Source organism: Toxorhynchites rutilus, chromosome 2, assembly GCF_029784135.1.
Source record: "Toxorhynchites rutilus septentrionalis strain SRP chromosome 2, ASM2978413v1, whole genome shotgun sequence".
Taxonomy (NCBI): Eukaryota; Metazoa; Arthropoda; class Insecta; order Diptera; family Culicidae; genus Toxorhynchites; species Toxorhynchites rutilus.
In genome coordinates, this window is record NC_073745.1 from 236560121 (window position 1) to 236574023 (window position 13903).

General features: G+C 37.9%; 1 protein-coding gene across 2 annotated transcripts in view; it reads right to left on the bottom strand.

Moving 5' to 3' along the window:
* LOC129764989 (tyrosine-protein phosphatase non-receptor type 61F) overlaps positions 1–13903 on the bottom strand; it is a 66567-nt gene that overhangs the window by 26888 nt on the left and 25776 nt on the right. The window lies entirely within an intron of this gene.

The following is a 13903-nucleotide window of genomic DNA, read 5'->3' on the forward strand; positions in this document are numbered from 1 at the left end:
GGATTTTCGAAAAAAAATTTGATTCCAAATGTCTTAAAATTGCATGAAACATCGAGATCTAGTGTCATCTCGAAAAATTTTGTTTGGTCAAAAATCGACATTCTGAGACTTGACGTATGGTTTTGGGTACCAATAAAAATAGTTTCTATTGATTTTTATCGATTTTTCATTCGGAACTTGTTGTGAAATGTTGATTTGCAAGATAATATACGCTATGCAAAATATTAACTCATTCGTTGCAGATGTGAAATTTTGAGATTTTTGAAAACCGAAAAATCATCGAAAATCGGGGTAAAATTGCATGACACGTCGAGATTTACAGTTATCTCAAAAACAATTTTTTTTTGTCAAAAATCGACTTTTCGGCAGACAGTTATCGTAATTGGTTCAATTGTTGAAGAGACCACCCGTAACCATTGGTGGGTAATTGAAAAGTGACGATCGTTATGTGTTCCAAAGCGTCCACAGATTCCGAACGAGTCGTAAAATTTCATCAATATCGGAAGCAGACGATCTTTTTTTTCAATGAAGTTTGTTCGTTTGGTCCGGATGTGCGAGGTAAATAAAATGCCGCGTTTGGTAAACTCGGCCCACACGGAAAAATGTTTGTACAATCAATTGTACATAACGTAGGTCATCGTCACTGCGGAAGCTTTTATGGCATAAATCCGCTAGATGTGGCACTTATAATGTTTTGATTAAGTCCAATACTTTAATTAAAAAAAGAATGAAATTAAAGATTCAGAATTTTGAGCGATTGTATTCAGTTGTCAGCTTCACTTATGTCAATACACCAGAAGGAGTAATTTATTCGATTCATGTAAAGTAACAGCTATATAATTTTTAGCACATTCTTGGACATCCTAAAACATACGGGTCCAAGCTAGATAAAACCGTTTAATAAATAAGTGCAAATCATAATTATATTACGTTTACCGAGAGAAAATTCGTTTTATTTATGACTAGCTGACCCGGCAAACTTCGTCTCGCCCAAAATTTATTTTTCGTTGTCACATCCACGTTTTCTTATTAAGAGCACGTTAATGGGTTCAATCGCAAAAATATTTATTGATTGATCTTTTAATTTACCCTTTGAAATTACCTTTTACTATAAAATTCCTAGTACTTCTACCAAAACTCGTCATTATAAAATCAGATTATTTTCAGACACAATTCTCGTTCAAGATTTTTCAACCACTTGCAAATAACATGTTTCTCCGTTACATGGAATAAATGTTTGATACAGAAAATATGAAAGAATAAAGACAGCCCTAAATCGGACAATTCCATTCTAGAGTTTTGCTCTTATCAACACATTCGGTGATCCATTTTCATTTATATATATAGAATGAAAGACGCAAACATCAAATGGACTAATAACTCTTGTCAATATGTAATTGTAGAACATATGCGAATTGAATTTTTCGAACTTTTCCATTTTTTTTTTGTTTTCCGAAAATTTTCAATTGTCATGTTTGGTTGAAATATGTGTGTTATTTTTATGGGACCTCCTCTACATTCCAGAGGAAGGAGGGGCGTCATACCATCATCGAAACATTTCTCGTACCCAAAAACCCTCACATCCCAAATTTGGCTCAATTTTCTTGATTATTTCTCGAGTTATACAGAAGTTAGAAACATTTCGTGCCCCCTAAAACCTTCACATGCCAAATTTGGCTCCATTTACTTGATTAGTTTTCGAGTTATACGGAAATTTGTGTTTCATTTTTATGGCAGCCTCCCCTTAGAGAGGGGGGAGGAGTGTCTATCCACCATATAAATATTTGTTGCATCCTAAAACATACCCCCTCCCGAGGGGAGGGGGGAGGAGTGTCTAACCACCATAGAAACATTTTATAAACCCTAAAACCTTCACATGTTAGCTTTGGGTTCGTTTGCTTGATTAATTCCCGAGTAATGCTTGATTAATTCCCGAGAAATGCAGAAATTTGTGTTTCATTTGTATGGTAGCCCCCCCTTGGAGAGGGGGGAGGAGTGTCTAACTACTATAGAAACATTCATTGTACCCTAAAACCTCCACATGCCAACTTTGGTTTCGTTTGCCGAATAATGCAGAAATTTGTGTATCATTAGTATGGTAGCCCCCCTTTAGAGAGGGGGGAGGAGTGTGTAACTACTATAGAAACATTTATTGCCCCTTAAAACCTCCACATGCCAAATCTGGTTTCGTTTGTTTGATTAATTCCCGAGTAATGCAGAAATTTGTGTTTTATTTGTATGGCCGCCTCCCTTAGAGAGGGGGAGGAGTTTCTAACTACTATAGAAACACTTATTGCACCCTAAAACCTTCACATGCCAACTTTGGTTTCGTTTGCTTGACTTTTTTCCGAGTAATGCAGAAGTTGGGTTTCATTTGTATGGCAGCCCCCCCTTAGAGAGGATTGTCTTACTACCATAGAAACATTTATTGCACCCTAAAACCTTCACATGCCAACTTTGGTTTCGTTTGCTTGACTTTTTTCCGAGTAATGCAGAAGTTTGTGTTTCATTTGTATGGCAGCCCCCCCTTAGAGAGGATTGTCTTACTACCATAGAAACATTTATTGCACCCTAAAACCTTCACATGCCAAATCTTGGTTTCGTTTGCTTGACTAATTTCCGAGTAATGCAGCCTCCCCTTAGAGAGGGGGAGGAGTGTCTAACTACTATAGAAACATTTATTGCACCCTGAAACCTTCACATGCCAACTTTGGTTTCGTTTGCTTGACAAATTTCCGAGTAATGCAGAAATTTGTGTTTCGTTTGTATGGCAGCTTCCCCTTAGAGAGGGGGGAGGAGTGTCTAACTACTATAGAAATATTTTTTGCACCCTAAAACGTACGTACCAAACGTACTGTGAAATGTTGATTTGCACGATACCCTATGCAAAATATTAACTCATTTGAACTTTATTAGTGTCACAGACGTTAAAATTTGAGTTTTTTGAAAAAAGAAAGATCACCGGAAATCGGGGGTTTTGAAAAAAAATTGTTGATGCCAAATGTCTTAAAATTGCATGACACGTCGAGATTTACAGTTATCTCAAAACAATTTTTTTCGAGATAACAGTAAATATCGACGAGTAATGCAATTCTAAGTCATTTGGCATCAACATTTTTTTAAACCCCCGGTTTCCGGTGATCTTTCGTTTTTCAAAAAACTCAATATTTAACGTCTGTGACACTAATAAAGTTCAAATGAGTTAATATTTTGCATAGAGTATCGTGCAAATCAACATTCCACAGTACGTTTCGAATAAAAAATCGAGATAACTATTTTTATTGGTACCCAAAACCATACGTTTCGTCTCGTATTCCAAAAAAAACAAAGTCCCAGAGTGTCGATTTTTGACAAAAAAAATTGAAATAGATCTCGACGTCGCATGCATTTAGAAGACATTTGGCATCAACATGTTTTATTGAAAACCCCGATTTCCTTTACTCTCCCCACCAAACAATCGTCAATCATTGCATAAACAAATTAGGCGATTGTTGCGTCGTTACAGGGCCAATGCGCACGGGAGCAGATACAAATGGGGTTTCAGCGTAGCGAAGATGCACTATTTTTACGTACGGGTTATGAAGCACGCACGTACGCATACTAAAAACTAAATATACACAAACTTATCTCCGTTTTGCGCTCTTCTCAAGAGAAGCTATTTCTGTTAATATTGCCAGTCTAGATTAGCTTAGCTGTCATCCTTTGTGAAGAGAGTTTTACCGTCTACCGTCCTGCGAAACCAAATCACTGACAAAATTCCAGAACAATTGTGTAGCTCAAAACTTTAATGCAATGGCGTCAGTTTGATGCAATCATTGAAATGCCAGAGACATCAGCGAGTGAGTAATTTGGTCGCGTCCACAGCTCAATCTGAAACGAAGACATGCGATGACGCAAGACAAGGAAAAACAAGCGATATTCATTGCTATGAATACAAAACGATTCTGAAAGTTTGCCTTCCTTCCTTGCTTGAGACTTTAAAGTTCTTCAGTTCGTTCGTCTCTAACCTTCAAAAAGGCCATTGGAAAACTTTACTTTATCCATAATATTAATCCTCCACCCCCATTGCCTTGAGAAAGGCATTCGATCCCACGCCGTCCAGCTCGCCCAGCAACGATGTTGTTCAGTTGATTTCCTCACGAAGAGTGGAAGTTTGCCTCAGCGAGATCCACTGTTTATACTCTAGGCAAATATTCCCCTTCGTTCTTCTTCTTTTCCTTTGTTCACGGAGACTTTATATCATACGATTTCCTTGCTCGTTATTGACAGCTCTGTTCGGGAAAGCACCCAAATCGACAGAACAAATGTATGAGGAATGGAAATGCTTCCAATTTTCATCAATTTGAACCTTATACAGACTATAGGATTGTAATGTATAGCATATCAAACAAATCTTAGAGAATTTCCGATTCGCTTGGTATGCAAATTGCCAAAATCCGTTCACGGCAAAAATAGTTATTAACGTTAACTTTATTTCATAAAAACGTGACCTGTTGTCTGATTTGGCACCCTTAATGAAAGACGTAGTTTTACGTCAAAACATAAGTGATGGTGGAGATTTCTAGACCGGAATCCGAACCATTTGTTCCCTAAACCTGCATCTGCAGCGAGAGCTGTGGGGTTCAGTAAGCCATCAGCGAACAGCCTTTCTTGCAGATTAAATACATGAATTTGTTTGCTTTTTTAACATTCAAAATCTTAGCAAACTTGTTATATACAATTTGCAACTACCCCCCTCTCCCCTCTTAAAGTGTCCACTTAGTATATAGATAGCCGTTTAATACTCTGCAATTATTGTAACAAGCTTTCGTTCGTCTCTCTAAAGGGGTCGGTTTTACCCCGACAGGGCGTTAATCTCACACGCACTCCCATTTATTTTTACCAAAAAACATCAATTTTCGTACCTATCAAAATTCGAGTTCGACCAGAAAAATTATCAAGACACTGTAGAATGGTTCATGACTAGTTGAATCGAGGTGCTTCAACGATTTAAAGTCGAAGAAACATAGGAGAAGAATGGAAATATGTGAAAACTTAGGTTGTCGGTTTTACTCTGATTTTCCCAAACTGTTTCAGACTCCATGGGACCTCAGCTTTGACAGTATCGTTTTTTAACAGGAATTTATCGATAGTTTTCGAAGAAGGAAGAATGATCGCGGAGGAAGTTGAACACATAAGTTAAGTATTCGGAAATATTCCCGGTTTCGATTGGTTGGCTGTTTGGTCAAAAAGTTATGTAATGATGTTCGGCCCATCAAAAAGAAACTACATCTCAGACCTTTTTTCAGGTTCCATTCGCCCTCCTTGAAATGATGAAATATAAATAATACCATTTGAGTTGTAATAAAATCGGAGTGAATTCGGATTTTTTTTTCAGCACCAGTACTCCAGTTTAGAAATTAATTATAATGCGATCAACCCTAATAGCCTTGGCATGAAACGTCCAACAATGAACGCCATACTCAGTGCGATACAAATTACCTCCAAATGCATCGTTATTCGAGCGAGAAAACGTGCCAATTCAACAAAATGCTGCTTTTCGCGCCGGCCACAATTAATGGCTGAAAATAAAATATTAGCAAGGTCGAACCGCGAGACGGTAAAACAAATTAAATAATCGACAGCCGAATTTAATGAACGATAATTGCATTAACACCGGGTTACACCGATCCATATTCAGCCCCAACCCGCTCGATTGTGAACCATAAATTTCATTATTTATCCATGCACAAGATACGCGAGAGCGCTTCTTCGATAAGGCGGAAATCACAAACAACACCGGACATACAGTTGTAGTTGTTGTGGTCGATTGTATCGCGTGTTTGCAGCGATCATACATCCAATCGGGGTGAGAGCCCTGGTTCTATAGCATCCTTGCAGGGTCGTCTCTTCTACGGCTGGTAGTGACGATGTTCGTTATCTTGGCTAGGGTTAGTGACACAAAGTCATTAAACACGACGGTTAATGTGGGCGGAAATAGGACAAATATGCATGCTCTACGACCGCACGTCACCCCAAACATCGGACCCACATTCGTTCATATTTTCAATCGCCAACCAGGAAATGATTAATTAACAACACTCGAACCGATAATTAAATCTGACCATTCATTAGGTGACACGACAGACCGACCGGAGAGTGTCCAATACATTCGGGACAAAATTATGGTTGACGAGCTGATAATTTTTACCAAACGCAACGACCTCGATGAAAAATAAATTCATCATTATTAATGCGGTTTTGCGCCGCTTCGCTCATCACCTCCGACAATCTTGGTTAATTGTTAAACTAGGCGAGAGATAGAGCACTTGAACTACTCACAACCTTGGGAACAAACCTTGGCGGTACGCCTGGGTAGACACGACTATGTCTGTGTACCATATGAGCGTCAACTCGCTCGATGGAACATAACAGCTAATTAATGATGATTCACAGAGTGCCTAATTATGGGACCCACCAGTGCATTGGAGTGTGTACTGAATGAATTGCCGCAGCGCTTAGTATTCTACAGCCTATTTCCGAATATAGGGGAAAAAACTAGTAATCCTCCATCCATTTACATGTTCTAGAATTAGCCTTTCTCAGTACAGTTCACACGTTCCTAGTTTTACGCGTTATGAACGGACCGGAATTTTGTGAGTGGAACAATAGTAAACCATTACTAGCCAGAGACAATTTGTTAAAACAAGAAGAAAAATGCATAAAAAAAATGATTACAATAATTTGGGATCAGCAAATAGCTTTTTTTATAAAGCTTCTGCTCAGAGCAAGGTTTAATGGAAAAGATATTGTTATTACAAGTCAATCTGTACAAGTATCCCTCGAGTTTGCCCTTGTAAAAAATAGACCTCAGCAATGCATGCATTTTTGCGCAAATCTATTCATAAATACAAATAATATCCGGAAAACAGTCACCCAGATCAAATTACATGTGATACACACGCCGCATTGAAATTGGAGAAACCGAAACCGTTTGTGCCAATTGTTGTCAAGAGCAGCCAACAACAGCAACTCCCCGACGGCTCGGTACAAATTAATTTCATTGACGCATCAAAGGGTTGAACTATGTCAGCTGTAACGAAGACTGAAAATGAACACCCACTCTCTGTAGGTCATTGAGACTTTATACGGTCGAGTAGTAAGTATCCTTGCGCCGAATCACGCGCGATGTCCTTCAGCCTCGTAAGTGGGGGTGGAGGAGCATAACAACAAATCGTAACGGCGTTTGCCCGATCGCACGTCAACCACGCCAAAGCGCCAATGGTGGCGTGCAATCGATCGCTCGCGGAAATTAATAGTTATCGTAATTGGTTCAATTGTTAAAGAGACCACCCGTAACCATTGGTGGGTAATTGCAGAGTGACGATCGTTATGTGCTCCAAAGCGTCCACCGTTTCCGAACAAGTCGTAAAATTTCATCAATATCGGAAGCAGACGATCTTTTTTTTCATGAAGTTTGTTCGTTTGGTCCGGATGTGCGAGGTAAATAAAATGCCGCGTTTGGTAAACTCGGCCCACACCGAAAAATGTTCGTACAATCAATTGTACATAACGTAGGTCATCGTCATTACGGAAGCTTTTATGGCATAAATCCGCTAGGTGTGACACTTATAATGTTTTGATTAAGTCTAATATTTTAATTAAAAAAAGAATGAAATTAAAGATACAGATTTTTGAGCGATTGTATTCAGTTTTCAGCATCACTTATGTCAATACACCGGAAGGAGTAATTTATTCGAGTCATGGAAAGTAACAGCTATATTATTTTTAACACATTCTTGGACATCCTAAATCACCACGTTAAATGAGCTTAGAAATATCATAAAAAGTGAAATCTACTCATACTGATACAGCATTTACTCAAGGGAAAGGCTATTTTATGTATAATATATATAGGGTTGGGGAAAAAGAAATGTCGTATTTCTGATCGAAATTTGACGCTTTATTAAACATACTTAAAATTATCCAATTTAAGTCAAATATGTGCTGCTTTGTTCGCAAACTTGTTGTCATTTAGAAGGCAACTTCATTATCCCCGCCTTATAAAACCCCCCCCTCATTATTTGCAAAAAAAAAACTCAGATAGCCAGTTTTCACAAGCCTCTTTTGAGGCCAACTTAGTATCACCAAGAGCGTTTTACATGGACCGGAAGAGATTATAATCACTTGGTGCCAGGTCCGGACTATAGGGTGGGTGCAATAGGACATCCCATCCGAGTTCCCGTAGCTTCTGGCGGGTCATCAAAGATGTGTGAGGCCGAGCGTTGTCCTGGTGGAAAACAACACCATTCCTATTGATCATTTCTGGCCGCTTCTGGTCAATCGTCTGCTTCAAACGGTCAAGCTGCTCACAGTAGAGAACCGAGTTGAGGGTCTGGCCATAGTTGAACAGCTCATAGTGGATGATTCCCTTCCAATCCCACCAAACACACAGCAAAACCTTCCTGGCCGTCAATCCGGGCTTGGCGATGGTTTGGGCCGGCTCACCGTGCTTCAACAACGATTTTTTTCGCTTTAGGTTGTCGTACGTGATCCACTTTTCATTTACCAGTCACCATCTTCTTCAAAAATGGGTCGAGTTCGTTCCGTTTCAGCAGTGCATCGCAGGCGTTGATTCGGTCTAAAACATTTTTTGCGTCAACTCGTGTGGCACCCATACATCCAGCTTTTTTTGGAATCCAATCATCCGCTAATGGTTCCAAACGGTTTTATGGTCTATACCCAGTTCCTGATCAATCGAGCGAGTGCTCACATGCCGGTCTACTTGGATGATTTCAACGATTATTCCACGGTTTCCACGACGATTGGCCTACCAGTACGGGGTGTATCTTTGACAGCCACTACACCAGAACTAAACCGATCAAACCAACGCTGTGCTGTGCGAATCGTTACGGCATCGGGTCCATAAACTACACGAATTTTTTCGGCCGCCTTCGTTGCAGTTTTACCCCGCAGGTGGTAAAAACGTAAAATATGGCGTATTTCTTGCTTGGTGGACTCCATCTTTGACGCGCTATAACTCGAGACTGAAAAGGACAATCACAACATTGTCAAAACGACACTTGTAGCACAGATTGTCGTCTTTAAATAAATAGTATAACCCGATGCGATAAGTAAAACAAAAGATAGGTTTAAGTGTTGCCATATATTGACAATATACGACATTTCTTTTTCCCCAACCCAATATGTCTCAGTAATATAAGAGCATTATAGGAGAGCAAAATAAGAAACCCTCTGCAGATAAGTACGGATCGAAGGTTTCACGAGTGGGTGACATCCAAATTGAACCCCTATTGCACTGACAGGAGCCATCGTAACGTGATCCCCACTGGCATTTTCCGCTTGTGTTTCCTTGGATAAAATTCCCCACTGACAGTTCTGGTTGTTTCAAATTTTCAAATTTTTGACCGCTGTGCGACACTAACTAGTAAATGAAGTCCGATTGAGCTGATATTTGTTTTGGGGTAGTTTTTCGTGGGGTAGTTTTCGTGGGAATCAACATTTTTAATCAAGTTCGCTTTGAAAATTCTAGATGGCTATTTTCATTGGCACTCTAATACACATGCATCGGTATGACAGCTCCAGTTGTCATGTGGATAACGTGGTTGTGATGAATGGCGTTACAACCCAGCCGGCCTTGGTCAATCCCTGCTTTGAATCGTTTTTTTTCCCCTGTTGGGTGTGAACTACTGCGTCCGTTATTTTGAACAATTGTGGTATACCCCTGTTTATAGTACACTTCAAGTTTATCTACTACTCATTGATGAAGGAGTAGACTGAAAGCTATAGTGAGATAGGTGCCAATCAGGAATAATCTGTTTGATAAAATTTATAATCCTGATCGGCGACGCAGATTATATTTCCTTGGGCTCCAGAATAGCTTTATCAAGGTGTTGAAGTCTGCCTCTAGTTAGAGCTCCGCAGTTACAGAGCAAATGTTCCGAGGTTTCGCTTTCGGCATTACAAAAGCGACATATATCATCTTGTGCTAAACCTATGTTCTTCAGATGGCATTTACTCGGGCAGCGTCCTGTTACAAGACCAGTGAATGTGCTTAAGTCTTTCTTATTAAGGCTTAGCAGCTGTTGAGTAATTTTAATACTCGGCATAATAAATTTTTTCGCCTGTTTTATTCAGCTCACTTTTCAACACAGTCAGAAAGTCCACAGAATTGTTCTGGACCAGTGAATGGTGAGTTTGAGCCGTTCCTGGCAAGTTCATCTGCTCGCTCGTTGCCCTCTATACATCAATGTTCCTGACCCAGTACAATTGTCCCGAACTTATCAAACTTAATTGCCGTAAAAGGGAAGTGCATTCCCAGACAATTTTTGAAGAGCATTCAAAAGCATTTAGAGCTTTAAGTGCCGCTTGACTGTCTGAGAATATGCAGATGTTAGCATGTCTATATTTTCTTTTGAGGCAGACATTTGAACATTCTATTATTGCAGTAATTTCTGCCTGAAAAACTGTTGGCCAGTTTCCCATAGCCACAGAGATTTTTGTTCTGGAACCATACACTCCGACACCTGTTCTGATTCCCATTTCCGACCCATCAGTGTAGAACATGATTGAACCATTACGAACGTTGGGGTCACCTTCATCCCATACGGAACGAGAATGTTCGATCACTCTGTATGGAATGTCATAATAAGTCCTAGGTTCCATCCAATCACTGTTCATCTCTGAGGCTGGTCGAATGGGTAAGAGAATCAGGATGCTCAAGTGATCAGTTTTGTCCCCGTCTAGTATTTTTTTGCATCTTTTAAGCTTTAGAGCGCTTTTTTTAGCCTCTAGCTGAACATATTGGTTCAAAGGTACCAGGTGAAGGATAGCCTCCAATGCCTTTGAAGAAGTGCTTCGCATTGCTCCAGTAACTGCAACGCATTCAAGTCGGTGGAGTTTGTTTAGCTTTTTTTGTAGCTACAGTCTCCTTAGTCTTTGGCCACCATACAAGTGAGGCATAGGTTATCCTAGGCCGCACAATTGCAGTGTAGACTCACATAGCCATTTTTGGTTTAAGGCCCCATGTTTTTCCTTTCATTTTAGAGCATGCCCATAGTGCTAAGTTGGCCTTACTCATTATTGAATCTAAGTGTGCGTTCCAGTTTCGTTTAGCATCTGAGATAACACCTATATATTTCACTGAAGCGCTGCTTTTTATTTCCTTTCCCCCAAGATGTAGAGACTGCAGATGCGGTTTTTTTCTTTTTGGCAAAACGAATAATTGTTGTTTATGAGGGTTTTACGCTCAAACCTTCTGTGATACACCAAGATTGTGTAAAGTTTAAAGCCATCTGCATTCTGCTCGATAAAACGTCGTCGAACTTGCCACGTACCATTATGACTAGATCATCGGCAAAGCCCACAACCTCGAATCCCTTTACCTCTAAACTTATTAGAAGGTCGTCAACTACAAGTGACCAAAGGAGAGGTGATAGAACCCTTCCTTGTGGGCAACCTTTCGTTGCAAACACAGATGTCGACGACCCGCCCAGCTCCGAGGTGATTCGTTTATGTGTGAGCATGCCCTGGATCCATTGGACTATGCAGTTATCGAAGTGTCTTTTTCTCATAGCTTGTGCCATTAATAGATAAGAAGCATAATAAAAAAAAATTAATCGTTTGGTTTTTTTTTCTTTTGTACAACTCAAAATTAACATGAGAATTCAGCTCCCATACATACAAACATTTTTACACTCTTGAATACAGCTGCTTTTATTTGTGCATTTTACCCTATAGCACAAAAATTTTTTTTTCTGTTAACGCTAGTGTCAACTCGACTGGCCTTTGGCAGCACCATCTCATACTGCAGTGAAACTTTCGTGGTGTAAATACATTGGCCATTCAAGCAACTTGTCATTGATGTATATATGAAATCTAAAAAAATGAAAGCTTTTTGGATAAAGGCAAAGTTGTTTTTTCTTAAATCTATATAATAAAATGGATCGCTAAATGTGTTACTAGGCGTGAAACCCAAGGAAAGAATAGTCCGATTTGGGCCGTCTTCATATTGTTGTATTCGTCTCTGCACGTAGAACAATAGTAAGGAGAGAAATATCGGAAATTTTTCGGAAACTCTGAAGAAAACTGGAAAAACCAGGGAAATTGAATTCCCATATGTTTTGAAATTACATCGTGATAAGCGATGTCAATCCATTCAATACATATGCTTTGTCCGAAGATGTAAATGGATTTTCAAATGAGATAACGTACTCCTATATCTTCTATCTATATAAATAAAATAAAAATTATGAATTAAAATTCACTTTTCTGTATCAAAGATGTATTTCATGTAGCAGAGAAACGGAGAAACAAGAATCTTGAGTGAAAATTGTGTCTGAAAATAAATTTATATTATAATGACGTAGAAGGAAATTGTGAGTGACAATTGACGAATTTCATGCCAACTCGACTGGCCGTTGGCAGCACCTTTCCAGATAGCAGTGAAACGTTGTGGGTGTATAGACATGGGTCTTAAACTTTGCACACTTGAAATATTCGAAAAATAATTAGACTACTTTTTGGAAAAAGCCATTTTTTTTCTTTATTTTTTACAAAAATTTGTAACATAAAAACTATGGTACTTACAAGAATCATGTCAAAGGATGAAATATAGGAAATTATTTAAATTTTCATAAAAAACACCAAGAATTTTTTGGAAAAAAAACCGCTGACAAAAAATTATTTTAAAAATTAAAATTCATTTTTCTCAAAAACGTTTTTTCTTAAATTCCCAAATATATATATATATATATATATATATATATATATATATATCATATTTTCTTTGAAAAAAATACAACTAATTCTTATTTTATTTAAAGTCAAGATAGCGATATAGTGTATTCGACAAAGTTTTAGATCTTATTAAAATATGAACTTTTGTCGAAGATGTCAACATTCTGTCTGTTATAGTTTTTGGAATATAAGTCATTTTTGTATGAAGACTCCTGAAAAAAATAATGTTTTGCTCGTAACATTTTTGTGTGTAAATTCTCACATTTGACATGCTCTTGACATGTTTCTAAATAAAGTAAAATTAGCAGATCATGCAAATTGCGTAATTTATGCATAAAAATGTAACGAATATAACATTAATATTTTTCAAAGAAAAACATGAAAAAACTGTTCGAAAAACTTGTTCCATGTAAAAGTGCCCATCGTCCGATGTATGGAAAACTTGTTGGAAATTTTAAAGGCTATATATATTTTTTTTGGAATTTAAAAAAAATACGTTTTTGAGAAAAAAGAATTTTAATTTTTTTAATAAGCAAAATTTTTTTCCAAAAATTTTAAGGGCTATTTATATATATATATATATATATTTTTGAGAATTAAAAAAATACGTTTTTGAGAAAAAAGAATTTTTAATTTTTTAAATAAGCAGAAAATTTTTGGCATTTTTTGTAAAACTTTAAACAATTTACTACATTTCATCCTTTGACAAGAATTTTGTAGGTATCATAGTTTTTAAATTATAAATGTTTGTAAAAAATTTGGTTTCTTCCAAAAAAGTAGTCTAATTCTTTTTCGCATATTTCAAGTATGCAAAGTTGCTTAAATGACCCATGTCCGTACACTCACAACGTTTCGCTGCTATCGGAGTTGGTGCTGCCAACTCCTAAGACGAGTTGGCATGAAATTCATCAATTAGAAGATAAATCAATAAAGAGTTCTACGACTGAACCCACGAACGGTCGCTTGGTAAGAAAATGTTAATGTTCGAAAGCATTCATATCAAGAAATAAATTTTGGGAGTGACGAAGTTCGCCGGATCACCTAGTTTTTACATAAAATTTTAACCTGAAAACTATAAGACCTATAAAATTTTGGTCAACGAAGGAAATATAGAAAATTGTTTAAAAAATGATTATCAAATTATCATTAAATTATTTAAAAAAAA